Raw genomic sequence first — 27,428 nt, 5'->3', positions numbered from 1 at the left:
AAAGAACTTTTGGGTAGTTTAAGATATGGATGTCCGGAGCTGCCGCACACAGGTGTGAAGTGAACAGATCAATGGAAGGTTCCAAGGCAGGTGAGAGAGCAAGGTCAACTAAGATACCTTAAATGGCCTAGAGTGGCCCTAAAAGCTTCCCTGTGGATGTGCTTAATACTCCTCAAATAAGGCAATTCTAGCCCAAAGAAGAAATATTGCTGCTTACAAATGTTTAAGAGTCATTCTTGAGATACTGAATAAGGCTGGTACAGTATTAATTGCCAATTTCATTAGTCACAGGTATGAAAAGGAAGTAAAGGCTTGCTCTACTTGGATGAAAGTGAAACTGCAGCACTGTTTGAAGCCTTTGATTATGCTCAGGTGCTTAAATCCTGTACTATTTCAGGTCTCCTAGATGCAGGTTTTGTTTAAACATGCACCTAGTAACTAATTGCATGTGCCAGGAAAGGGTGTGGGACAGGGACGGGGGAATGAATAACTAACCTACTTCATTCTGGGGTTTGTACTCAATAAAATTAATAACCTCTACCCCCAATCCCCACATTTCTATAACTTTTCTTGGACATTGGAACTATATTAAACTTTAAAATGTGCCATACTTGCTTATGACATAACAACCTACAAATAAGAATTCAAGTAGGGTTGACTCAAATACCAGCTTCTTCTCAGTTCTACAAGACTACCTAATAAAAGACATTATTTCTGCCACATGTATTGTTCCTTCCACAAGCTTTGTTCTTTAACAGCTTCAATAGTGTCACTCACCAAAATCATACCATGTCAAAACTGCCCCAAAAATACATACAGTAAGTTGCTTCTGTATTAGCTCCTACACCTTCTCTCAGCTGAGCAGGATCTGAAGATAAACTTACTCAACGAAATAGAATATATGCTCTTCATTAACTACTGAAATTACCATACATTTTCCTCAAGTGTCTAAGTCTTGTCACTTTGAAGAAGCAATCTTTGGTCTTCTGGGCATAAATCGGTACTGCCAAGCACCACAAGGAGCAGAAAAACTTCCTGGTTTTATGACAGAATAGACAATGTCTCATGGTAACAATTTCTAAATAGTAATTTACACTTTTCCATTTTCTCCTCCCTTGGTCATGAAAAGTAATTATGCAATTTACTATCAGATGTTTCCTTAATATCTAGGGAAATCGCAGGAAGCGAACAGGGAGACTTAAATTATATTCCCAGCTTCTCTATATCAACTCTCCCTGTCAACTCACTCAAACAAATCTATCACGTCATTATCCCCAAGCCTGTTTTCCCCTTCCTTAAGATGGAGCAGAGGCCTACCTCAAGAAAGCACCATAAGGTAGAATTAAAGAGTAAGTGAAAATGCTGAGCATTGATTAATTCAGTTAACTGCTGGATTTATGCAGAAGCATTACAAAACAGATGCCAAGAAAAAGGTACACACCCCTTCAAAAGCTGAACGAAATGTTGGAAAACAAAATACAAGTTATGCTTTGTTTTACATTCAATGTATCACCCCCTACAAAACTGGGGTATTCCTCAAGAAGCCAGTCTTTGTCACCATCAAGTTGAGAAACAAAGCAAACACTGCACTGTGTGTGCAAACAGAACAGCTCAAAGTTGAATTCAAGCCAAAAAACACCTGCTAATTCTGGACAAGAAATTCAACTCTTTATGCGCTTGGTTTTAACTAACCATCCAACCATCAATTATCACTCCCAAACCCTATACGACTACTAGAGGTGACCTTACCTTCACCCTTTAGTCTACACCACCAATCTTTCATTTTTGGCTAGATACACTATTATCGGTAACCACCCATCCAGGAAGCTGTCAAATTAGGTTTCCAATCTAATCTGCAAAAATAAGCATTTCAGCAAGTCCATTCTAGCAATAATCTGCTATGGTAGAAATAATTACTATTTTAACAGTTCCTTTAAGGGAAAACGAGGAGGAAAAAAATGATGGAGAAAGCAATATACTGAAGGCACCGTGCGGTTGATGTACTATATGTATGCATACCCATTAGATACACATAAGCACACACACACCACAGTATGTCATATTAACCCTTTCTAATGGTGATTTGAAACTGATCAACCTTCAAAACACAAATTTGTTTCCAATGACAGGGATCATAATCCAGGTCCATGCATTGGCTAGTTATTATCTGAGCTGCAGTAATGGCTGTGCACAGCAAAATGTAATCTTCCCAAATGTCACAGTAAGTTATGAATATCTGAGCAGCTTAATGCACCTTACTAGCCATGAAGTGTGAGAATGTAATCTTATTACCTTTTTTATGGTTGTATTTTTTTGAATAATGTAGCCTTTGAACTGATGTATAGTCTTTCCTTGCACTTTAGCATGATTTGGTCTCTAATGTCGCACAGTACATTTTTCAAAATTCTCCAATTCAACGTATTTTAAGTCTTATGCTGAGCTGCATAAACAATCTTTATAGCAACCTACCGGGTGGCATAACGTTTTCTTCCTTTGGCATGCAGAATTAAGTGTAAGCTTATAGCAATGGTTTTAAAGTGCAACATTCAAAGTATTCAAATACATCTTCACAAATTTTACATTTTGCCATTTATATTTACCTTGAAAATCTGCAGCTACTGGTTTAGTTAATATATATTTTTAGTACAATGTTTCTACATTTGGCTGGCTGAAAGCAGGAAGAACACAGCCATTGTCAGCGACACACTCAAATAATGTTTTTTCCCCCTAACTTTAAGAACCAAACAAATGAGAAGTCAACATAATTACATTAATTCTAGAGTGTATTTTTAAAAAATGGATCATTTCTAAGTAGAAAAAAAATGAACATCAGACCTCTCTTTGCCATGAACCTTTCATTTAACCTAAAGTAGGAGAAGTCATCTTAAATATAAGAGAGATGGTGCACCCTATGGGTGAGCAAATTCCAAACTCGAGTATGCAGAAAATTACTCAATAAATACAAACTCCACTTTCCTCAAATATCATGATCTAGATTAAAAATGACTTGACATAGGATTCATAAATACTAAATATTTCAAAAGCTTGTAAGAAAATATTTCAATGCACCGTAACAGGAAAAGAAAAAATAAAAATACACGTCTGAGACCACAATCAGCATTTATTTGTGAAAATCCAAATTATTTATACTTGGGAGAACTACAGAGTTCGATTTCCAGAGTTTTACGTCAAACCTTCAAAGGCTTTACACTTCTATAGAACTTCCTCCTCCGCCTGGTTACTAAATAACCTACACAGAAAGACAAGTTTCTTTGCTCCCTGAAGTCATGTAGTAAAGAACTATTCACCATGCAAATTATGACCTCGTTTTTTTTCCTCTCAGAGTTCATTTCATAATCTCAAAATTGCGTCTTACATGTATCAAGATAACAGATACAGACAATGCCTATCCCATGCAAAAAAAAAAAAAAAAAGTCAAATAGCAAACCAATTCTATCTCAAAGGAATTTTTCAAGTTTATGCTTAGCCACAAAGCTGGATGCACAAAGCTAACGACTGAAATCTATTCAAGTAAGGTCCTTACACAAGCTAAACTTTAAGAAAAATGTGATGAAGCTAAACCAGCAGCTATGTGAACACTTAAGCATTTGATACACACCTTACATTTTCTTTCTATTTACAAAAGAACTATGTTACGCAAAACAGTCCTGTTCTTACTGCCATTTTAATCAGTTGACTCATGGTTAACAAACATACAAACAACATTTTTCAACCCTCAACGATGAAACCTGAAGCCAACTTCTGGAGAATACAAACCCAAAGAAGATGGATTCATGTTAGCCATTATGCTTACAATTAACAGCAACTAGCAATGCAATATTCGTTGCCTACATTTACTCTCATCTCCCACCAAAGCAGAAACCCACAGACTGGTCTCCACACCTTTGCACATGTTCAGGAACTCAAAGCAAATGTATGTATCATCAGAAAGACTTGCCAAAGATCTGGGAAGTATAAGAACTACAGTATCTTAAGGGCAAGGGTCTCACAGCATCATGAGTGATCCCAAGCCAGTCAAATCCCTTGGGAACACAAAGGAACAAAGTCAGTACTGTTGGTACACATCCTGGGTGTGATAAAAAGATTGTTCTGATTTGGAAGTGCCTGTACAGACCAGAAGCTGCAGCTGGGGAAATAACTCTAACATGTTATCATGGCTAGCAATCCATTCTCTGTCCCTCACCTTGCATTTTTTCATGTGATCTTTGTTATTGCAACACTTGGAGGCGAGAGCATACTAAAACATGAGTAAGATGCTAAGAGAAGGTTTGTTCTCAAAGTCTGCTGACAGTTCGGATAATCATATCAAACAGTGGCACTGGCATCAATGTCAAGTCAGAGATCATGGCAAAGAGGGCTCACACCCAGAGAGGTTACAGAGAGGCAAGGAAGGCAATGAGAAAGCCTGGATGTCAACTTTTCTTTCTTCAGTGTCTTGCCACTATACCAACAATAATGCAATCAAACTAGAGCAAATACAAAGAACTGTGGGGAAGATCCTCTCATGAAAGGCAAGGTCATCACCTTCCAGTAAGATGCAGAAGATTTAAAGCCATTTGCTACCCATAGCAGTAGCTCAAAGTTGAAAGTAACATGAGACTATGAATCTGCAAGTGAACGGCAACTTTCTGATCCAACACAACCCAAGTCACACTCCAAAAAATGAAATACGGGTAGTAGCTACCTCCCCTACTTTCTGAAGGAAAAAGGATGGGCTGGGGGGGGGGGGGGGGGGGGGGGTGGTGACATTTTTAAGTTTTATTATTAATTATATGCTTTTTCTCACCGTTGCCAAGTTCCTAACAAAGCCTACACCTTCATTTACCTGGCAAATAAGAAAGGTCCATTTTAAAACAGGTACATCAGTAGTGGCATTGCACAACAGTATTGTACCCACCCAAACCCAGATGTTTTATATGATTCAATACTGCTAGTAACTATGATCAAACCTGGATCATTCAGGAAAAATCATCCCCATTGCTTCCCTTTGTGGTGATTTATGACAAATGTTCTGTATTAAACAGAATTTCACCTCTTTCTCCCCTCTGGGAAGTGACCTAAAAGTAAATTTAACAAGTGCACACAAGGTGTTAAGAGTCTACTACTGCCACCTAATGTTGGACTAGAAACCGTTAAACCAGCACTAGTCTTTTTTTGGCTTTTTTTTTTTTTTTTTTAAAAAAAAAGAGAATCTCTGCACAGTATAATTTCTTCCTCCCCAACACAGCTTTATATCAGCAGCCCATACCTCATGCTCTGCCACAAAGAAGAAAACTGTATTTCCAGTAAATGAGACTGGATAAGATTTCAAACTAGCAGAAAAGTTGACATTAAAATCACTCTATCAGCTGAAATAAATGAAAAAAAGTATAATTCTAGTCCCCGTAGATGCAACACATCTGAAGCACCTTTCTGGTGGTGATGCTTACCTATGGGGTTCTCCTTGCCAAAGAAGGGAGGAAAGTTCTAAAAGGTAACAGGGCTGCCAACAATGATGCTGTTTACTACAGCTAATAATAATGCATTTTCATTCCGCTCGCAAGCATTTTTATGTCAAAGTAGTCCTCTAATATCAGTTCCTAGTGTGCAGCTGAAACCCAAGGCAAGCAGAACAGAGCAAGGATGAATTAGTTCTATACAGTATTTTCAAACGTGAATGAAATTCAAATTTTAGTTTTTGGTACTTAAATCTACTTTAAAGTACACAGCCAAGAATGAAATTCAATCTCTCTCTCAGACCATGGACTGATTGCTAATTGCTTCACTTACAAAGCGATCAGTTACATTTCCTCCTATAAAAACAGGTTCCCTCAAGAAATCCATATTTATTTTATCATTTTGATATCCATTCATTTAAAAAAAAAAAAAAGTTACAGCAACTTGTAACATCATGCTTCTCTCTCTTTCCTAGAAATTCAATAACCAATTCCAAAATGCAAGTCAGAGACAAGTCCAGTACCACAAATTCTAACCTCCTCCCAATCTGTACAGACCCACCTCAAGGCAGGACAGCTGATACAGCAAGGATTGCCAACAACAGAACACAAAACACTAGTCCTGAGGGCCCAGAAATCCACACTCTGGCACAGCAGGCTCAGCCAGCACATCTAGGGGCCATTTGACAGGTGTAGCTACAGCCAATCTTTATCATTTCGGAGGATAAAGCAGGACAGGGTACAAAAGCAATGCTCAACGGGCTTTTGTTCAATGCAGAACCCAGAGGGCAGCAGCCCTTTGCACCTGAGGAGGCTGTGCTACTGTAAGCTTTAACTTGAATTCCTGAAGAAACAAAAGGTTACCCAGCTGATATCTTGCACATCAACTTCAAGACAAAGCTGACTTGCAGTACACTCCAAACAGCGGCTAAAACATTTACAAAACCTGTCAGCTTCCTGAGTTTGGTTTGTATTATAGATCTCAAAATATATTAGCATAGATATAGACTATATCTAAATCCACCTGAAACTCACATCTTTCCCATTTCTGTATTAATAGCATTATATTCTGCCTCTGTTTTAATTAACTCTTTTCCCCAGTGCATCTCAACCTGTGATAGCGTTTAAGATATACAAGAAAGATATGACTCCAGGAGATGGTTTAATAATATGCAAATTCGTAGCTCCATACAGGAAATGAAATATCCTAAATTTTACATCACATCAGATTCATATATGGATTGAAAGCAAATAAATCATTTAAACCATGATACAGAGAACCTTTTTAAATTTGCATTTATCTACAGTAAATACTGCCATGTTCTTTAATAGCTTGCTAGTGCAATCTTAGCAAACTAATGATTTATGGTTGTGACATTTTAAAAATCAGAAATCTGTCATTTTATGACAGCCAGTAGAAAGTCGGCTCAAGTTACAATACTCTGAATTTAAACTCAAAGACATGAAACGCAGACAGCAAAGCACCGTACCATGCCATTCATTTCATTATCCCAGCACTTGCCTTCCTACCCACATTTCTAAAAGTTACCTAGCATTTTTATCTGAATTTAGGAGAAAAACAAAAAACTGATTTTTTCAGGATCCAGACACATAACTTCGCATCCAGTACTTAACTGTTTGTCAAATCTAGAAATATCATCCATCAGCAAACAAAACCAATCTGCTGTTTGCTTAGAGAAAAGGACTAAACTGTACATCAGTCATCAAGCTGTGCTGGGCTGCATCCTGTCCTGTCTTAATCAAGGAAGCAGCCCAGAAGTTAGCATTAGCAATATGATTTGAATCAACAAGTCTGGAGTGGAGAACAAACGTTGTAGTCTGGATGACTTTACAGAAAAAACCCTGCTTGTGCCTACCTCCATCAGTTACGGCATTCACGTTCTACATTGAGCATGTGCCCATAAACTGAACATTATGCCCATAGCCCAGATAAGAAAAAACAGAACAATGACAAAGTTGATGGGTACATTTCAATCAAACTTTTAAACCACGTAAATTAATATGCAGAAGGCCTTACTCAATTTCTTTATGCAAGATTTGAACTGTACACTTGAAAGCACATAGGTCAACTTTCCTCTTACATTTAGGCTCCTTTATCCTTTAACACACTGCAGATCTTGGTTGTTCTAAAACAGTGGTAAAAGGAAAACTTTGTCAGGTAGTCTGAATTAAACATTTGCTTAGAATGTATTTTTGAAGTGTGAAAAAATAAAATGATGTCTTTCAGAGCAGGCAAAAGGAAAGCTGTATATTCATGTCACCACCCACTGTACTCCAGTCAGCTCTTGTATATAGCAAGGTCACTGGGCATGTTTCGATGGGAGAAAAGAAACGAAGGTCATATGTCCGCAGGCTTACTATTCCACAGCAAATATATAATTTGACTTCCTCTGAGTTGAATAATCACCAGTCACCTAGATCAGTGGTCTCCAAAGTTGGGTGCATGCACCCCAAGGGGAGTGCACGATGGTTCTTCGGGGTCCAGGAAGTATTTTTTGCATCATTAGCAAATGAAGTCATAAAAACGTAAAAACACTATTTTCTTCTCACCTCTTTTAGTTTCTATGTCTGTGTGTTTTATAATGCATCTAATATATTAGTAGAGCGAAACATAACAATTTTTTATAAATACACACATGCACAAGGGCTGCATGCTCAAGGTAGGCTGCATGATCAAAAAAGCTTGGATACTGCTGCCCCAGGCAGAGAACAGAAACTATACCCTGATATTTTCTACAGAAACAACACATCTGCCTGGTATTTTACAGGGGATCGTGCCAGTAGGAGCAAGAAGCCACCACTCTAGCTACAGAACCCGTCCTGCAAGCCTCAGACAAGCAACCCTTCACATAACTTTCCATTGAAACAGTGACTAATTCTTCATACTTGCAAAGTCCTTCACTAAAAACAGTGTAACAATGGAACACTGGAGTTAAACAAGGTCATGAGCTTATTCTAGGAAACATGCGTGAATGAGTTTTGCAAGCTCATAGAGACACGGGGATAGCAAGTAGGGGGTGAAAGGCCAAAGGAACAAAGGAAATCAAGGAAAACGAGCAAAACAGAAGATGTTCCAAACACAGGATTACAGAGAATAGCAAAAAATAACTTTACGAGCGGGAAAAAAAAAAAAAAAAACACTGCAGCTCAAAAAGCCAAAAGAGAACACAGGATGAAGTGAGCAATCAGTTTACTTTTAAAGCTCTGACAGGTTTTATCAGATTTAGCAACAGTAATGCTAAGTATTTCCTCTCCTACTGTAAGTCACAGCCCTCATATAGCACATGCTAGAAGCAAATGTGATGGCAGTGGAGGAGCTGGCACGCATTTCATAGCTCAACAGATCAACTGCAGGAAATTTCAGCACAACTAAAGGCACCAAATTACACAGAAACCAAGAACCCAGCACATCTGTTTCTGTCATTTGTGATAACACCTTGATCCAAAGCAGCTGGAAAACAGCACTCCTGCCTTCTCAGAACTAGCCAAGATGGTCTGCCACAGCTAAAGCAGAGATTGGTAAGAGTTTGGGTGTAAGAAAGTTGGAATTTCACAGCAAAGAGAAACAAAGCCATCATGGATTCAGATAACTAGGTTGTCAATTTAGGCAGGTCAAGAATCCTCAGGTCTCCAGGGCAGTAACAGTAATTGCAAGTGAGAACACTTAAGTTTCCCTGTTGGAGAACCACGCAGATGACCCTGGCTGGAACAGAAGGCTGCCTACAGCAGTAACTGGCCAACACTTACTCTTACCAAAAAGCAACTTCCCCTCTCTAAAAATATGACACTACTGCTGTGTTTAGAGAAGGGAAAAAAAAAGTCATTGTATTACTGTTTTAATGCACTTAACTGTAAGTATATTAAAGAAGTAAAGCACAGAATTCAAGTAGGATATTAAAAGGATTAACAGATATTCATTTTCTTACCCAACAATGAACCAGAAATACTTGAGCAAGCTCAAAGACCTACCAACAGTGCTGTTGCTCACTTCCTCTATTTGATTTAAGCCTTGCCCATTCACAAGAAGTTCAGCCAGCACATCTGTACTGCTCACGGGGGTGATATCCAGATATCCGACTATCCTTGGATAACCTCTGTCCACCTGGGTTTTTGTAACAGCACGAGTGCCTTGGACAAAGTGGTAATTTCTACTAACGATATCAGAAGGAGGAAAAGTTCACTTGGTGAAAATAGACACATTAATAAAGCCTCCATTAAAAAGACCAGCCTTTTTTTTTTTCCCCTTTCAACAGCAATACTAAAAGCAAGGAATGAAATAAGGCTTCATCACTTAAGTTTTGTTAAATTTTTTGGCTTTTTCTTCCCCCAGTTTGCCACATCACTGCTGTTTGCTTCTGTTTTTTTCCCCTGATACAGAAGCTCCTACTATTACCCAAGACTCTTCCTCTCAACTCCACTTGTCTCTGTCCCTTTTCTCACTATACAGGCATTGACTGAATGGAGATTTTCTTCAAGGAATAGTTATAACAGTAAATAAAGAAATAAATAAAAGATACAAGACAAGCTATTAATGATGCATATACATCATCACTATTATTGCCTAAAAATACACCCTCCTGTTTTTCCACTTAAAATCTCTCCACTCTTCTCCTGCTAAGTGCTTCTCCAAATGACCTTCAGCAGTTCCGCTGATCACCCTGTACACCAATTCTTTCCCACTCCCACAGACAAAGGCATTCTCACTTAGCTGTACAACACCTGCCTTGTCTTTGGCTGAGCAGCTGTACCCAGCCAGTTCACACCCTACATTTCCCATTCCTCTAGGAGCTACATTTGAAATTAGACCTAAGATGATGGCATCCTCAATTTTTAGAATTGTAAACAATTTTTTTTTTTTTTTCTTTTTAGGTGTTCAAACACCACTAACAGAAACCAATAGATATTCTCCAGAAAACCTGGCAGGAACCTCTCACATCCTGTGACCAACTACAGCTTAGACTGAAGGAGAGCAACAACTAGTTTTGTGAGACAAAAGGGTTTTGAATTACACTTTGAAACAAGCACCTAGCCAGTAAAGGCAGCATTTTTTAAAGCTTGACTTCTGATACTTTTAACTTAAAAAAAAAAAAATCACCAGATTTATCAAAAAATCTGACAAAAACCACAACACTAATGGAGTTATTAATCTCAGCATTCCTTCACCAACACCATCATACCATGTATTTGGACTTCCAAGGCGAAAAGGCTTTTCCTGGAATTACTACAATCAAAAGGATTTAAGAATGCAGAAATATCTTCCACATACAAATCTGTGAATGAAAACTGAATTATTATCCACAAATGATAGTATACATAACCTGAAAAAGGCTATATCCAAATCATGTAGGAGTATGTGAAATGGTGTTTCTTAAAATGTCATTTTCCCTGCAAAAAGTGTGATTAACTGAACAGTAAATCTTGCTTCAGTGAGATGGCGAAGGAAAGAACATCTGCCACTAAGAAAAGCTACTCAGCTTGAACACAAATGAAGTGCCATTATAAAAGGAGAGGTTAATGCTATGAAAACAAACACTATAATCTTTTTAGGAAAACCTGTTTTAATCCATATCCAAATATTTTTTTCTTTAACTACAGAATTTCTTTGTAAATAATATAAGACTTCAGTATTTTTAATCTAAGCACATAGAAAAACATCTTCAGCTTGTAAGGAATTCATGTTGATTTAAAGACTAAATCTGGAGATTTATTGAAGCCTCTAACAGAGAAGCTGTTTTGTTTTCTTTCCTTCTGCTGGCACATTCTCTCTAAAGTTTTGCCAACTAAATTCATTACGATATGAAGATCACATGCACTCCTCAATGCTTATCAAATCAAGCTTAGTCACAATGTTTTCCTGTGGCTTCCCACACACACAAATGTTTACTTCTAAGAGAAAGAGGTTTTTCAGTACAACAAGAGAAAAAGCAAATACCACAAAAATCATGAAGCAAGAAACTGAAACAAGCTGAGTTTCTGACTGCTACCAACTACTGGCTGCCGTAGCAGAAACACTGGTGTGGACATGTATAATTTCGTGTAGTTCACCAAGCTTTCCAAGCAGAAAGACAACTTTGAAGTGGTAGCTGTAACTTCATGAGATTAAGTTATCAAAGTCGCATCAACTTTTCTATATGCTAAGCTTCTGTTTTTTTCCCCACCACAGATGAAGACAAATGGCATTGTTGCAGAACTCCAGAGTTGTTAGAGCACACCCATTTCTGTGAGAGGCCTACCCAAACCCTGGCGTTTCTTTCTTTCACACCACATCCTGCAACGAAGAATACAGCTCACGGTATTCGTAGTTGTTCACTCCTCTATTTCTGCACAGAAAATACATGTTAAGAAAATAATTATTTGATCACTACTTTATTTTCTGCTGCAGCTTTAGTGTTCATAAGCTTATTCCCAAAGCCAGAGAAATGCAGAAACAGTGAGCTTCCTCAAGCCTACAGTTTCAGCCTGTTTCCACCACTTTGGAAGAAACAATTATGGGGGGGGGTGAAAAAATATTACTAACTGAAATTGACACCACCATCACCACATTTTCAGCTGTTTATCACTGATCTGATTATAAACTTGCCCAAGACAACCCTGGTTTCCTGCTGTGTTACCCAGAGACACCTGAGGACCCCAGAGCTGTTGGACTCCTCAGCTGCTGCCACACATGCACTGACACTGCAGTCCTTCCTGCTTCCCAATTGCCAGGCCAACAAGATACCCCGCAACCCCAAATTCCAAGCTGCTCACTGCCTCACAGAGGGAACATGGGAGCTGCACAAGTTCCTATGTTTTGATGTCACTGGTGATCTATCAGGTAAGCTGGCACATGTGACTACTTGAGTAACTTAAAAAGTAACCACTTCGTATTGTAAAGATTTAAATAGGGGGAAATCATACATTCTATGTAATATCCTTCCCGTCTTTTTTATTACCCAATAATATTAAGCTTCATCCCATAGCCAAATTCCTCTACATCTTTAAGCAGATGTATGCGTACCTCAAACTTCTATTGCCAACACCAAATTAGTGCATTTCATTATGTATTCCCTCTTGTTCTTTTCATAATGTCTATCCTATGACTTTCATACGGTCTTTACATATTATTTTAATAATTATAAAAGAGAAATAAGAGGAGCTATCAAAGAACCATTAGTGAAGTACCACATATGGTCAGGCTCAGACTTTTTTTTTTTTAATACTCATTAGAAAGTCCTGTTCCAATACAGGAGTACAGGAATGCAGATCACAGAAAGTATGAACAAGTAAACATGAACCTGATCAGTTTGCAAATAATTGGAGGTATAGGGAAAAAACTAAGGTCTTCAAATACATTTCCTAATAGAAGAACCTAATAAAAGAATCAGTTTAATTTATATGCATAATCAGGATGTAGAACATGAAAAATTCTATTATCAGTATACTATGACCCTCTTTAATGCATACTTGTGTTTGTTTTCCCCTATTATAATAATTTATTCCCACTTCATTTTGAAAATATTCTTGCAGTGGACTAACAAAAAGCATACTTGCTCTCGGTTCAATTATTTCTTAGAAGTCAGTCACTCATGTCCTAACATCACGTACATTAAAAGGTCAGAAAACATCACCATTTAAGGTTTTTTTAAATTTTAAAAAACAATTTAATTGGTAACAAGAGTTCCAACCACTTATTCTACACCTGCTTAATTTGATCCCTTTGAAAACTAAACAGGCTTGAAATCAAACTCACAGGGTCAGATGCTTTCTCTATCTCTCAAAAAACAAACAAAAAACAATGCTGACAGATAAGTACAGACAAGATGGTTCGAACAGTAGGCTAGCTGCTGTTTGAGGGGGTAATAAAATATTAAATTTCAGGATATTGCCTCCAAAAAAAAATAGTCACATTAAGTAAAGTAACAATCCATTTTAAATAGTTGCCACAAAGAATCAGCAGCTGTTGGTTCAAGGATAACACTGTTTCACAATTCACCAACAGGTTTACTCCAAAACCTACTTTCATCTCAGCTGCAACATATTATATGCAGGATAGTTTGTTCCCATGTAATGTTTGATTCATGGCAAAAAAAAAAAAAAGTCTCAGCTTACAGGTTCTTCAGTGGCCATTTCAGTGTACAGCAGCTACCTTGGTGCACAACACGAAGTTCAAATCAGGTATTTACATTGCCACAGAACTTCAGAACAAAACTCTAACGCACAAAGTCTAAATAAATTTAAAACTAGGATCAGATTAGTAAGCGATGATGTATTTAGACAATCTGTTTTATTGATTATGGAGCCACAAGTTTACATAGAAAGCTTTTTTGCTTTTTTTTTTTTCCACATTTTTCTGAATTCTTTTCCCCCTCAACTGTAATAGTTTTAAAAATAGTCAATACAAACAATGCTGTGTAAACAGTGTTGCATTATAAGCTGCACGGTATACCAAGCTATAAAACATTAATTTCCTCAGATATACTACAGCCATCTTGCTGGAATTATTATTGCAAGACCCCTGTCTCTCATATACTCTTCTATGAGAACAAAAATATCGAATCCTGGCAAACTGCACGTAAATGTAATTCTCTCAAAGTTTACTTTTTGGAATTGTTCAAGATGAAATTTATACTCTTCATGAAATAGACAGATGTTTGGTTTTCTGGGCCATGGAACTGAAATACTTTCTCATATAAAAACAAATCTTATAAATTTCATTTTCAAGAATGTTAGTGCTTTATGTGCAAAATCAGTGTTATCATATGAGTTGGAGTCTCACTTATATTAACCCTACTTCTAGCCAAACTACCTTTTTTCTGCCACCAAAATAATAACCTCTAGACTTCTCTTGTATTCATTCTCAATTGATTCCAGAATCACCAACTCCCCTGAAGCACAGCAGCAATCTTCCAATTATTATTTTTTTCCACATGAAAATTACCTACAGCATTTCCATAATGAAGTTGTTCAGTTTTTTGTTGTTGGTGGTGTCTTTTATGTTTTGTTTTTTGAGAATTATAAGTATAAAGATACAGAAGGTTGAAGAAGTGGTACTCAGGAAGGCATAAAAAAAGACAAAATTTGAAGATATAAAGAAGAAGGAATGATGAAAGAGTGAGTAAATACAATGAAAAAAAATTACAGACTTCCATCACAGTGAGAACAGTATATTGAGAAGAATAAACCTAAAAGCAATGCTGAAGTCTGAAAAGAAGAAGGCAAGACTGCTTTTCTGAAGAGTTATCTTCTGATTGTACCTCTCCCTGGTTTCCTCTTCTACGTACACTGGTACTTACAACCCCTAGCCTCATTCAGCTTTTCCACAAGACTCCTTTGTACAGGCTTGTTTGCTCAGCATGAAGGTTAGAAAAGTATTTGACCCCTTTTCTTCCTGAAATCATTTCTCTTCTCCCAATACAATTCATACACATACGTAGAGCTTAGGGATATGGTTTAGTGGAGGGCTGTTAGCGTTAGGTTGGAGGTTGGACTCGATGACCTTGAGGTCTCTTCCAACCTAGAAAATTCTGTGATTCTGTGATTATCACCTCGGTACAGATGATTCACCCATTTTTGTCAGGATGCACCTTTCTCAAGCACCTTAATATCTTCTACAACTGCCTAACATTGCTCTCAACATTCATTGATTTATTTTTGATTCGGTCAAAGCTACAGAGATTTAAAAAATAAAGCCTGTAAGACACCCAAAAGAAACATCCATCACCACATTGAAGCAAAAACCGTTTGCAGAGGCCTATAATCTCTGCTAATACTCAGCAGATATTTTCTTTATAACTGATGTCTTCACATGACCAATTATAACAGCAATGCTAATCACTTCAATCCAGTTTTCATACAAACAACTCGTTTTCTTACCTATCAATATCAATAACTCCTTCCTTGGGAGTACAGCTACGTCACTTGTGTTCTCTTCCAGACCTCCCCCAAAAGACCATTCAGGTTATTGCTCTCAAAATAAGAACGGTCTGAAAACAAATGTAAAATAACACGTTTGGCTCTACTTTGCTGCAGCCCAGTTCAAGTGTTTTTGGAACCTTACTTCAGACATAAGACATTTTACTCTTACCTTTTCCTCTTAATTTGCTATTTTTCTGTAGCTTCCCTCTGAAGTTACATAGTTTACCATTGAAAAATGGCATTGGAGCTCCTAACACTGAGTCCAGCCCAAAGAAAGGTATCCTCCTGCCTTAGTTCATAACAGCTTGACATTTGTCTTGAGCTCTGCTGTTCTGTGCTACTGCTGCCATAAGGCACGGGGAAGAAACAAACAACCCAAACTGATGAAAGCCCCATAGAAAGACATCACTTCACAGAATGCACCAATGTGGATTACTAGCAGAGTGTGTTTTCTATAAAGGAAACTTTCATGTTGCTATATGAGATAATCAGAAAGAAGTACAGCAGCAACAAAACGATAAAAGTCTAAATAGGCAAAGGATAAGTCAATTTTTAGATTTTATTTATTTTTTATTTTTTTTTTTTTTTTACTTTTTAACTTTTTAAGTAAAAAAAAACGAAGCGGTAAAGTATAAACTATAATCTAGCATCAGATCAATCTTCCCAATGATAGGATATCAGGACCGTCTTTACAGCACATAGCAAAATAATGAAGTAACAGGTATTTTGTGTATTAATTCAAGATGCTGACCACTGTTGATTTTTTGTTTTGTTTTCTCCTTCTAGAAAGACAGCACTACCCAACACTGCATTCTTAGTTGTATATCAGAATTACAGATGTGCTGCTACACAGAAAAAAGACTGATGAGCACCATCTCATGGGCACTTCAGGTAACAGATTCTAAACAGGAAAAATGCCTGTGTTAAGTCTCCAATATATCGATCTTAAAAACACATTGAAATTGAATGACAAAAGCATAATCTCAAGCTTTCATGTGCTTTGATGTGAAAATATGGCACAAGCTAAAGATTCCTCTAAGAATCAGTCACCGCAAATACAACTGGGAGGAACCGTATCACATCCACAAAGAACTTTAGAAATATTTAGGACTTAAAATACACACCTATAAGCACAAGCACATACATAAAATTACCCCCATCCTTAACAGTGCTTTTTTTTTTTTTTTTTTTTTTTTTTTAAAAAATTCCTTAAAAACAGTTATGGACCACATTACTTCAAGTACTTGACATTCAACAACACAGTTCCTCTGTGACCTGAAATTTTACCCAGTAATAGTAATACCTCAGAGGGAACATCCCTATTCACTTGTCCACTAGTTCAGGTTACAGAGATCCTCTCCTCTTGTAGCGCATCACATCTTGATCTTTCTTCCATTAATGGAAAAGTTTAAAACTGCAAACTTGCATTTACTGAATATTATGATCAGTAATATAAAGCATTATAGAGAGAGAACAACAAAAAGTATATAATAAAGGTACTACCACAAAGTAGTGGTGAAATCTCTGGTTTAAGAGCATTAAGAAGTGGAAGACCGGTCACTCCAGACTACCACAGTATTTCTGTCTTAGAAACAAAGGAAAGGTTGGTTTGTACATGTATGTGTGTTTGTTTTTGAGACATCTGTCCAAAGAGAATTAATTCCCAAACAAAAATTTCCTCAGCTCTTGAAAAAAAATATATACTTCTATATGTTGCAAAATGAGCTCAATTTCATTTGGCATTTTAAATGCACTTCTTGATAAAGGCAGTATCGATAGTGATGTTCTCTCAATGTGTATAGATAAACATAATTGTATGTAAGCTTATTGTTTTTTATTGCTGGATGCCACTAAGACAAAAAAAGGCAGGGGGATACTATTAAGCACAGTATTTTAAGCATCGCTGCAGAAATGAAGTTAGAGGGACTGTGGATTCTGCTAGCATATACTAAACTGCTCCAGGCAAAGCTTTCCCTATGAAAACTAGATTATTAATTCTAGAGCAACAGGAGTTTTGGAAAGACACGATGCACAGTTACATCTCTCCCTGCCTTGAACACTGGGAAAGCAATTATTTAAAACACTGTGGTGTGCACCTGGAGGAAAAGGCCGCAGCCCTCCAACCAGACACTGCATTGTGTCACTTGCTTACACCACCTTAGCAATCATTCCCCAGCAGCTGAGGGTCAAAGCAGATCTAATATTTCAGATGCAGATCAGACTGACTGTGTAATCCTTCTGAGTAAACCCTGCAATGTTTCCTTGGCTTCCTCCCAAAACTCACTCCAGCGATCTCCATGCACCGCTTTCTCAGCACTGAAGCGCAGCCAGCTCCCACTCACAACACATTAGCAAGTCAGTCAGTCTGTATCCTCTGAAATTGATACGAAGGAAGGCACTGTGTTATAAATTCCTGTTACCCTCTTTGTCTTGTCATGTGAATCTCTGTGAAGCTATCAGGATCAAAACTGGTGCCCTTCCCTGACTTTGCTTTGATGGAGACGAGTGTATGAACTCTCAATCAGCTGAAATATTTCTCCTAGTTCTGTTAATAGCCAAGACTATCCACCCACCCATAAAAATCCACCTCAAAAGAAATTACATTTGGTCACCAACCCTGCCTATCAACAGTGGTTTCCTGCCTGGCAGCAAGCGTCTCGGCTTCATCCCAACATCTCACATAAAAGGTTAACACCGGGGCAATGCGTATTTTGTATGGAGCAGAACAATTATCGCACAACAGGCACTTTACAAGATCTTTCTGACCCCATCAGATCTGTAGCACCTCGAATATCACACCACCCAGGCTTCCAGATTTCCCTAACAGAGATGAGAGCACAGTGTTAAGGCCAAACACACAAAACAGAGCTCCACTCAACACATCCAGTCCATTTTAACATCTTCGGTTGGACTTGCAGTAGAGCACTGATTTTTCTTCCCTTTGCGAGCAAAGTTTGTGCATCATTTTTCACAGCGTTCCACATAATCCAAAAAGCTCAACTAAAAATACACTTCCTTTAAAAAGCATGTCACTCTACTAGGCTGAGCCACGCTCCCTCCGTAAGACTCAGTGCTTACTCACGTACAGCATTTCCAAAAACTTAGATCTCCAGAAAAACACCTTATAAGAAATATTTAGCTGTTTTAAAGTCTTTTCCAGTGTTAAACTTAGTATCACTTGAACCTAGCTGACTGCTAGCTTATTGACAACTTTTCCAAGCTGTCCCCCAATTCATTTGGTGAGGTTTTGCTATTTCCACTTGGCACAGTCTAGACTAACTGCATAAAATACTAGCTGGCCTTAAGGCTGATATTACGCAGTAGGTCACCTTCACCTCTTGGCCTCAGAATTTGTACTTGACAATCTTTTGAAGAAAGCTTTTCTCAGAAAATATAAATTTTTAAGTGTTACTCCAAGATCAGCCTTTCCATATTTGAATTTTAGGAAGAATGTTGCTTGAGTTTTAGGAAGAACGTTACTCTTCTCTCAAATATTTGCACTTACTCTTTTAATATACTTTTTTTTTTTTTTAATGATTGCATGTAGGACCACAAATAAGTAAGTAATAAGTGTGAGTAAATAATAACATGTACACAGCATAGGTAAAAAGAACAGGAAACCTGGGAATTACTGAGGCAAAAATATCTAGGCTACGAAATAGATGGTAGAGGTACATAGCCATACAGATTTACACTCCAGCAATCTCTAACCAAATTGTGGGCTTTTACTGGCAAGATGAAATTAAATTAAAATATTTAAAGAATTAAGTCCGCAAACATCCTGCATACATTTTTTATCTTAAATTTGTGAAGTTTGAATATAAGTATTTTCAAGCATTAATTGGTATGACTGATGTGCACTAAATACATTACAGATGGCTTTTTTACACTGCACTGCAGGCTTAACTCAGATTGGTCTCTAAGTGTAAACATCCCCATTGTGTCTTCCAGATTGAGTTAATAGAAAAACCTAAAGTAAACCTCTCATGTCCTCCTGCTGGCATTACAGGTGAGCACACCACACATTTTGTATTATTGAACACTGCACTTTCAGTAACTGAAAAATGAAGCAAGTAACACAAATACAGGTTTTGGCAAAACCATCACATTATTTCAGCTGCACCAACTGCTAAGTTAAAAACTACAAGTATTTGAGTAAATGAAGGCAGCTTTTTTTCTTGCTGCAAATGCAATCATGTCTTGAGAATCCAATCAGAAGATTAAGTTTATAAAACCAAAGTGTTCTGCAATACCCTTAAGATGGTTGGAAGGTAAGGTCTCTTCTGCCTAGCCAAGTCTCAATTTCCCTTCTGAAATTTAACTGACTTTTTCCTATTTACTGTTTAAGACTGAATTATGCAGTATGAGCAAAGCAGATTAACATTTTATCCACAGTAAGCTCTCTTCAAGGGAATAACTTTCTGAGGAGGCACGAGTGCTTCATGAATGACTACTTTAGCCATATAAGTGTAGCATTTTTTTAAACGCTGAAATCCTTACTTGAATGTATTTATATAGTGAAATTGTAGTGTTCAACTTACTCTCAAAAAATCCATTTGTTTTTTAATACAATGCTGAAACCATTAAAAAGCATTCAGTTACCAAAGACAAATAATACTGGGGAAAAATACAGTAACAATGGATACACGATGAAATGCAAAGTGTTAAAGTAAAAAATCTGCATATATGATTTTCTTAACAATTATTACACATGAATGAAATCTGTTCTTGTAAATTCTTAAGAAGTATGGAAAGGTTGCCTGCTTTCTGTTTATTACCGCACTCTGTCTTGCGAAGCACTGAGCACAGAATACAATTCTTGCTTAAGAAACTGTTTTTATTTCAAGATGAACCTAAAACTTCTTTCATCTTTGTTGTCATTCATCTGATTTATTTTATGTGCAATGCTGTCTTTGACAATACTTCTACCTTAACCCAGCTGGTCAATCATACATCTGGAGTATGAAAGGCTGCTATGATGCAAATATGGACATTATTATTCATAATTTAAAAAGTATGCCAATATAAAAATTTTAACTCTACTTTCCTTCCTTTGTGCAAATTCTGATACAAAAGACAGTACTGGAACTTGTGAAACACGTTTATGTTCAGTACAACCAAATCCTAATGAAATGTTTAAGGAAATGATCAGAAATGAAAGTAAAAATTACAGATAAAAGAAATACAAATTCCATGCATTCGTAAACATATTGAAGTATAATGCTACAGTCAATTAGACTCTGACAAAATATGGTCAGTTAAATTTTGTCACCTTTGTACAAGTCAATTGATGGACAAGCCAAAAAACAAAACAGCTCCTTCAGCATCTAGAATAAAGGCAGCCTATTCCAGGAAAAAAAAAAAAAAAAAGTTTGACTGCAACCCTGCAAAAATAATTCTAGGGATGATTCTATTCCAGTGCTTTCAATGTAAAGGGTTTTTGGTTTTGTGTTTTGTTTTGTATAAGGTATGCAAAAGAGAAATCAAAATTCCTTTAAACATAATTGTCAGTCTACTCCATTATTTAAATGCAGTTATCTTGCTAAATGTCACCACTTTTCAAACTCACAAGGTCATATTAAGCAAGGTTTTCTTTTTGTTTTAAACATTTTAAACGTTTTAACATCTTTTAACATTTAAACATTTTAAACATTTCCCATTAAAACAACTAACTAGAATTCAGGGCCTGTTCTTTTTTAAACAGTCCTCGTGCCACCTTGGGATGACTGCTGGCAAATGTTTGAACCTAATTTAGCTGCCTAGCTCTGGAGACCGGTACGACTCTTGGTGCCACTGCAGGAAAGAAAGATGATCACAGCTGTTCTCTCTCCTGTAGGTGGGCACTCGAAGCAGAGAGACAATGCTACAGCGAAGAACACTTGAAGCAGCAATATGGTCCTCTGCTGAGCAGAAAGTACACATGAAACTGGCAGTAACAACGTTCGCTCAGAGAAAACCTACCTATGGCAACCATTACACCACTGCCATAGATAGCTCTGCGCTGACCCAAAGAGGAAAAGAGTGGGTTATGGAAAATAAAGCAGTCTACAGAAGAAAAACAAAAAACTCTCCATGGATAATTCTTCAATTCCTAAAATATTAGATACTCGTTTGCCAAGTGACCATTTTTAATTCAACTGTGCTCATCCTCAGCATTTATTACACTCTTTCAACAGCGTTACATATGGCATTACAGATGGTGCTAAGTGATTCCAGGTAATCAGAAGAATGCTCTCATGAGATAACACTCTAGAAGTGAAAAAAATAGATTTATTTTTCTTATTATGTTCCATTTCTCACTGTGTTTAAACAAAAACTAATTTCAGATTTTCGGATCAGCAATGTGTTTGGAACCCAAAAATATCTGAATGAAGTCATTCAGAAAAAAACACAATGCTTCACAAGACTATCATAAATAAACTGGGATATGCACCCATTTAAGGGAGAATTTTGAAGAGTGTGGTGGGGAGGCAGAAGTAACTTTCTGTGCTCATGCTTCCTGTTACTGCAAAAACTAAAACAGTTTTCATTCACACACTGCGTAAGAATGTTGCAGTTATGAAATCATCCAATTTACATATTTCAACATTTAACATACATTTAGTCCATGAATTGTCATGCTAGCATTAATTCTTTACATCAAATCCACAAATTTTCATAAATTTAAGATCATCATACTATGGGGCAAGAGTTTTTGCTAGGACTAGTCTGGAGAACAGTTAAAGGAGATTTACAAATTTGGAGTAGATAGCACACAAGCTCTTGTTTCTAGCCTCAGATGGCTGCTGGCAGTAGCCATGGCTTATCACCATCTGCAGCGATAGCAGTGACAACAGCTGCACCACAGCAAAGCAAGCCAGACACTTCAAATTATAACACATCTGTTCTTCCTCGGAAATCATCTTTCCCACTTGGAGCCTGCTACGCAAAACCAGGACCTTTATGCATTTGTCTGTGATGCACCCCTGCCTCAGGTAACATATACAAACTCCAAAAGGCTTTAGGTGAAAATAATTCTACATTTCCTACTTCAGATTTGAAAACCTGTCCTTAAAGTTTTCATTTCCATCTTGAGATCTTCCTTTATGTACTGAAGAAGCTTTGCATACTTGCACAGAATTAGCAAATAATCAGAAAAGCAACTCTCACTGCCATTTTTAGGACATTACAAATAGGACCAGCTCAGTGTTTTCATTGTGACTTTTTTAGATTTTCTTTGCACTGAGAAACTATTACTGTTACAGCTCCTGCTACATGTTATTCTTCATGCTTGTTTTCCTGAAATAAGGGAAACATTGTGTATTCATGCAACTACTACTACTTGGATTCAAGCAAGCATCACACTGAAGTTCAGTATAAACTCACTTGAAGTTTTAGGATACCAGCTTCAGAGTCTTCTGTGTAGCTGCTGTGTTGTGCAGACATCAAGATAAACGTAGCCCATTTCCTGCCTTTATAGAGAAGTCACTGACTATACAACCTCTTGGGCATTAAGAACAGCTTTTGTGTTCATTTCCTCTTTCATAACGAAGTATTATATAACATAGTGGTTGACAATTAGGTCTCAACATGTAAAGATGCTACAACTTTCTCATTATTCACTCCAATTAGCAAAAGTCAATGTTGGGGAGAAAAAAATTGTTTCAGAAAAAAAAAAAAAAAAAAAAAAAGCTTTTAGAAAGTCTTTTAAAAGACTTTTTTAGAAAAAAATTACTTTTTTTTTTTTTGTTAGAAAAAAAGTCCTTTAGAAGGGCTTAAGTGTTCACAAACTTCCTGCAGTAAGAACTGCTGTTATGAGACAGGTCCCAACCACATCAACACAAAATCAGCCTCACATTCCACCATCATAGTTCAAGTTGTAGAACAATACCACCCATGCTAAAGCTTTAAAATCTGTAATCTCATTTCAGGTTTGAGTTCATCGCTGATTCAACACTCTCTATACTTTTCCAAAGAGCTTAAATCACAGTTGTAACAGTTTACAAATATCTAAATATATATTCACACATACATATACACACATCCAATTAATTGCATCTCTTGAAAACTAAACACAGTATGAGTGAAAGTTCAACTACTTTAGCTAACAGCAGCGAGCATATTACTAGAACCCTGGAATATATTGATAGATTATCCCATCAACAAACAGTCAGCAAGTCATGCCATACCACAGAGCTCTGACAGTTTGACCCACATCATGCAACCCAGTAGAAGTAAAGATGTTACACGGCTTACATCTGGACCAGTTCACAAGGGAAAGAAAATGGACATCAGCTTTCCAAATGTTGCTGCTTGTTTATTCATCAAGTAGTAAAAAGTTTTAAACTCCAAGGATTTTATAATGTAGTTTCAGTATTTGTTGGCGTTAGATATTATGAACAAATTATACAAAACTGTGAACAGAGAGAGAACTTGTCATTGACTTCTACTGCCATTAGAACCAAGGAGCAATTGTGAAGCATCTCTTGATGAATCCACACAGAAAGCACAGCCCAGGAAGAAGGCATCTTCCATCAGCAGCAATGGTTGCAGGCAGTTGCCTTGGGGAACTTTTAGTTTGTATCACATATGGAGTGCTGTGGAATCCAGAATTATCACTAGTTTCATTTCTACCAATTCCCTGCAGTCATCTACATGAATGCTTCCAAAGCAAACAGCTCCTGAGAAGTAGTAGCATTTTTTTCCAGTCCCTTGCTACTCTATGCATCCCTATAATCTTGTAGAAAAATCTGGACCTCCATTCCTCTTCCTGGAAAACTTAAATTTAACCAAACGTGCCTCATCAGTCACGACTGCCTACTTGGTGCAAGTAGGAATTGATTCAATCTGCAGAAACTTCATCACATCCGATGGATGAAAAGAAAAAGAACACAGCTTGACTCTTAGAGGCCCTGCTACAGGCACAGAATTAGCAAATAAAAATAGCAGTTTGCTCCTTGCTTTTGTAACACCCGTATTTGCTACAGAAATCATTCAAGCAAAAAACATGGATGTATCCCAAAGAGTATGCTACTACTTCATTGCACAAGAGGTAGTAACTGTATAAATACCTTGCTTGTTCACGGCATCAGAGCACGGAACCATACCACACAGACATCACACAAAACAAAGGACTTGCCTGAAGACAAAACCATGCTCGAGTAATTAATATTCCATTAATATAATGGCCATACATAATTTCATTCCTGTGTTTTTTTGATATCATCATTCAACCAGAGATAATTAACTCCCACGCTGAGCTAACAACTCCTCACAGCAAAGCTATTAACTTTTTTAAAATGAAGCTGTCTTGGCCTTCAGAACTGTTGATCAAGCTTGAGGTTTGGCCATTTAATATGGGAAGCTACATGAACTCACTGCGATTGAGAGACCCTTTACTCTGCTTTGATCCCACTGTTACAGTGATCAATAGCTGTTTCAGGGATCTATATGTGCTTTCAAGCAGTTTTTTCAGCACGAGCAGGGTGGTCACAAGCAACCAAACCCATTTAGAGGTATCCTTGATATACAAAACTCCTAGACACAGCTGAGAAACAATTCTCTAGAGATGTAGTTAGAATTCCAGGAAATGCTGAAACTGACTCTTAGAAGTTGTGAAATTGAGAAACAATTTAAATAAGCATTTAAAGCTACTCATCTCCCTCTACAAATACACCCACCTTGAACAGGAAATTGAAGCATCAAGAAATCGTCTAACACAGTGCTACTGAAGTCGAAAGCACTGCCAACAGAGGCACATCGTAAGCGTATCCCATACCCATCAATATGACATTCTTTGCTGTGTCTTTGCAGAAGAGGTGTTAGAAACATCCTTGTACAGGTCACTTAAAGCACCGTGGCTATGCACTTTTGACACAAGAACTTGAATCTCTTCCTGCTGACAGGATGCAGAGTAGCTTTCATTTCCTGCACAGGTGAGACTTTACTACACCAGCAAAATTCCCTGAGCACGATAAACATTTCACTTTCAAAGATATCCTCAGAAAGGACACAAGTTCTTACTGCCAGGTCTCAGATGAGTCACGGAGTAATTATCTCCCTCAGAGGCAACACCACCGCCAATCAGCTCATCCACAGGAACTGCTGCTCACTGGTGTCCACAGCTCCCCAGCCCAGTACAGAACCCAGTAAATGCTCGGGACTCACTTCTGTGACCCAGGATGAAAGCAGCTGATGCCAGGCCACAAAAGAGCGGCAGAAAGCACAGAAAGGTCAAAGCAGTGTCTTGTTGCAAGGTTAAACTGCAGATTATCAAGTATGGCACAATGTTGGCACCCTACTCTGGATGAACAAGTGGGCAAGAAAACAAGCCAGTAATTTCCTCATGGGGTTTCACTGTTTGCATAAAGATGGGAAGCTGCTGGGACAATTTCTGTGCCTGAGCAAGTGCTGTCTGAGAAGCCCTTTCATAGCACTTGACTGTTGAGATTGCTACCTCCTTGCAGTTGAGCTTAAAGCAAGGAAATCTGAAGTGCTGAGAACAGCACAGCTTCCGAAGATGACATTCTGAAGTAGAGTACAAAGCATACAATGCAAATCAAAATACCATTCCTAGCACCTCAGTACTCTCATTCTGTAACATCAGCAATATATTAAACATAAATAGCTTTCATCTCATGTTAGCTACCTTGAAACGTGTTCTCAAAACACAGTCACAGTTGCTCAGTTTCAAACTCCGCATCAGATACCCAAAAGTCAGGTATTATAACACTTAAGTTATACACTGGAACCAAATCATAGACTTGAACTAAGACACTACTTGAAGAACAAAAAAAAAAAAAAAGCTTTCAAATTTTTTTCAGCCAAGTTCACAACCACAACTACAGACGAATCACACGCTTAGTTTCAACAAAAACATTAGCAGAGACAGATGCTGACTGCACTGATAGTTTCCACTTGTTTATTTAACAGTCATGCACCATTACCAATATTAGTCACTTGATTCCTATTCTCCCCGCCCCCAATTGCATTGTTTTAAGGCTTATCAACAATTCTATGTCATTGACTTGTGTTCTTTTTGAGATTACATCTATGATTCTGCACAAGGAACTTTGTGTGTGTGTGTGTGTGTGTGTGTTTGTGGGTGGGGTTTTTTTGGTTTTGACTGTGTGTTTGTTTTTTAAACCACTGCTTGCTTCTTAGGGTCCTCCTAAATCTATAATCCTATAAAACACAGTTGTTCTTACAAACACAGCTTTAATCTTAGCAAGTGCATTCTGCTTAACTTAAAGACTTCTCTAATAACAGATGACTAAAGTTTAGAAGTTACAGCAACAGAGCTCACCTTCTACCAAACAGCTCACCTCCAACCCCATACCAATCATATCTGGGAAAGCAACCAGCGCAATTCCCACCCAAACCTGCACACTGCCTTACAAATAAACCAATTAGTGAGAGGTTTATCAAGCAAACATTCATTATCCTGGACCCTATAATTACATATTTCTCAATCAGCTGCGAAATACTGTTGGTTCTCTTGCTGCTCCTCTGTAAGTGAAAGGGCTCTCAAGCTGCAGCAATCATCTTACCTGCTGCTTACTGCTGCTTCCCTACCTTTCCAGCATTCCCAGAAGAGAGAATAATTAAGTTAAAGGTCATTCTGTGCATTGTTACAGTTACTGTTCTACAGGCCTAAGTCCAGTATAAAACCAGAAAGTCAGAAGGTCTAAGTGAGGCAAATAGAATAGACTTGATTTAATCCATTTCTCTTGATTTCCATCCATCCCACAGAGAACAAGTGCTGATGGCACAGAGGAGAAATGGGGGGACAAAACACATTCCCATGGAGCAGATGAGTCCTAAGTCATGACTCTGGTTTTGATTTTCAATTGCAAAGGAAAGCTAACCCAGTAGCTCTTGAAGTGTTGTTTTCTGCAGTTGCATCAACAGAAAAGATTTTTGCCTAAGCAACTCACTTCCAGCTTAACAGTCATGCCAAAAATAATCAGAGTGATCTGAATTTTCTGTATAACGCACATGAAATTTTCCAGCTAAATGTATGTAACAAGAACACCGCCAGAACCACTCATATGCAGGCTGTTACAAAGAGACTTGCAG

The 27,428-nt window shown here is 37.6% G+C and overlaps 1 protein-coding gene across 3 annotated transcripts in view; it reads right to left on the bottom strand.

Moving 5' to 3' along the window:
• LRBA (LPS responsive beige-like anchor protein) overlaps positions 1-27,428 on the bottom strand; it is a 398,303-nt gene that overhangs the window by 361,831 nt on the left and 9,044 nt on the right. The window lies entirely within an intron of this gene.

The sequence above is a fragment of the Aythya fuligula genome, chromosome 4 (assembly GCF_009819795.1).
Source record: "Aythya fuligula isolate bAytFul2 chromosome 4, bAytFul2.pri, whole genome shotgun sequence".
Classification (NCBI taxonomy): domain Eukaryota; kingdom Metazoa; phylum Chordata; class Aves; order Anseriformes; family Anatidae; genus Aythya; species Aythya fuligula.
Note: the sequence above shows the minus strand (reverse complement) of the source record. Positions and strands in the feature narration are given on the sequence as shown.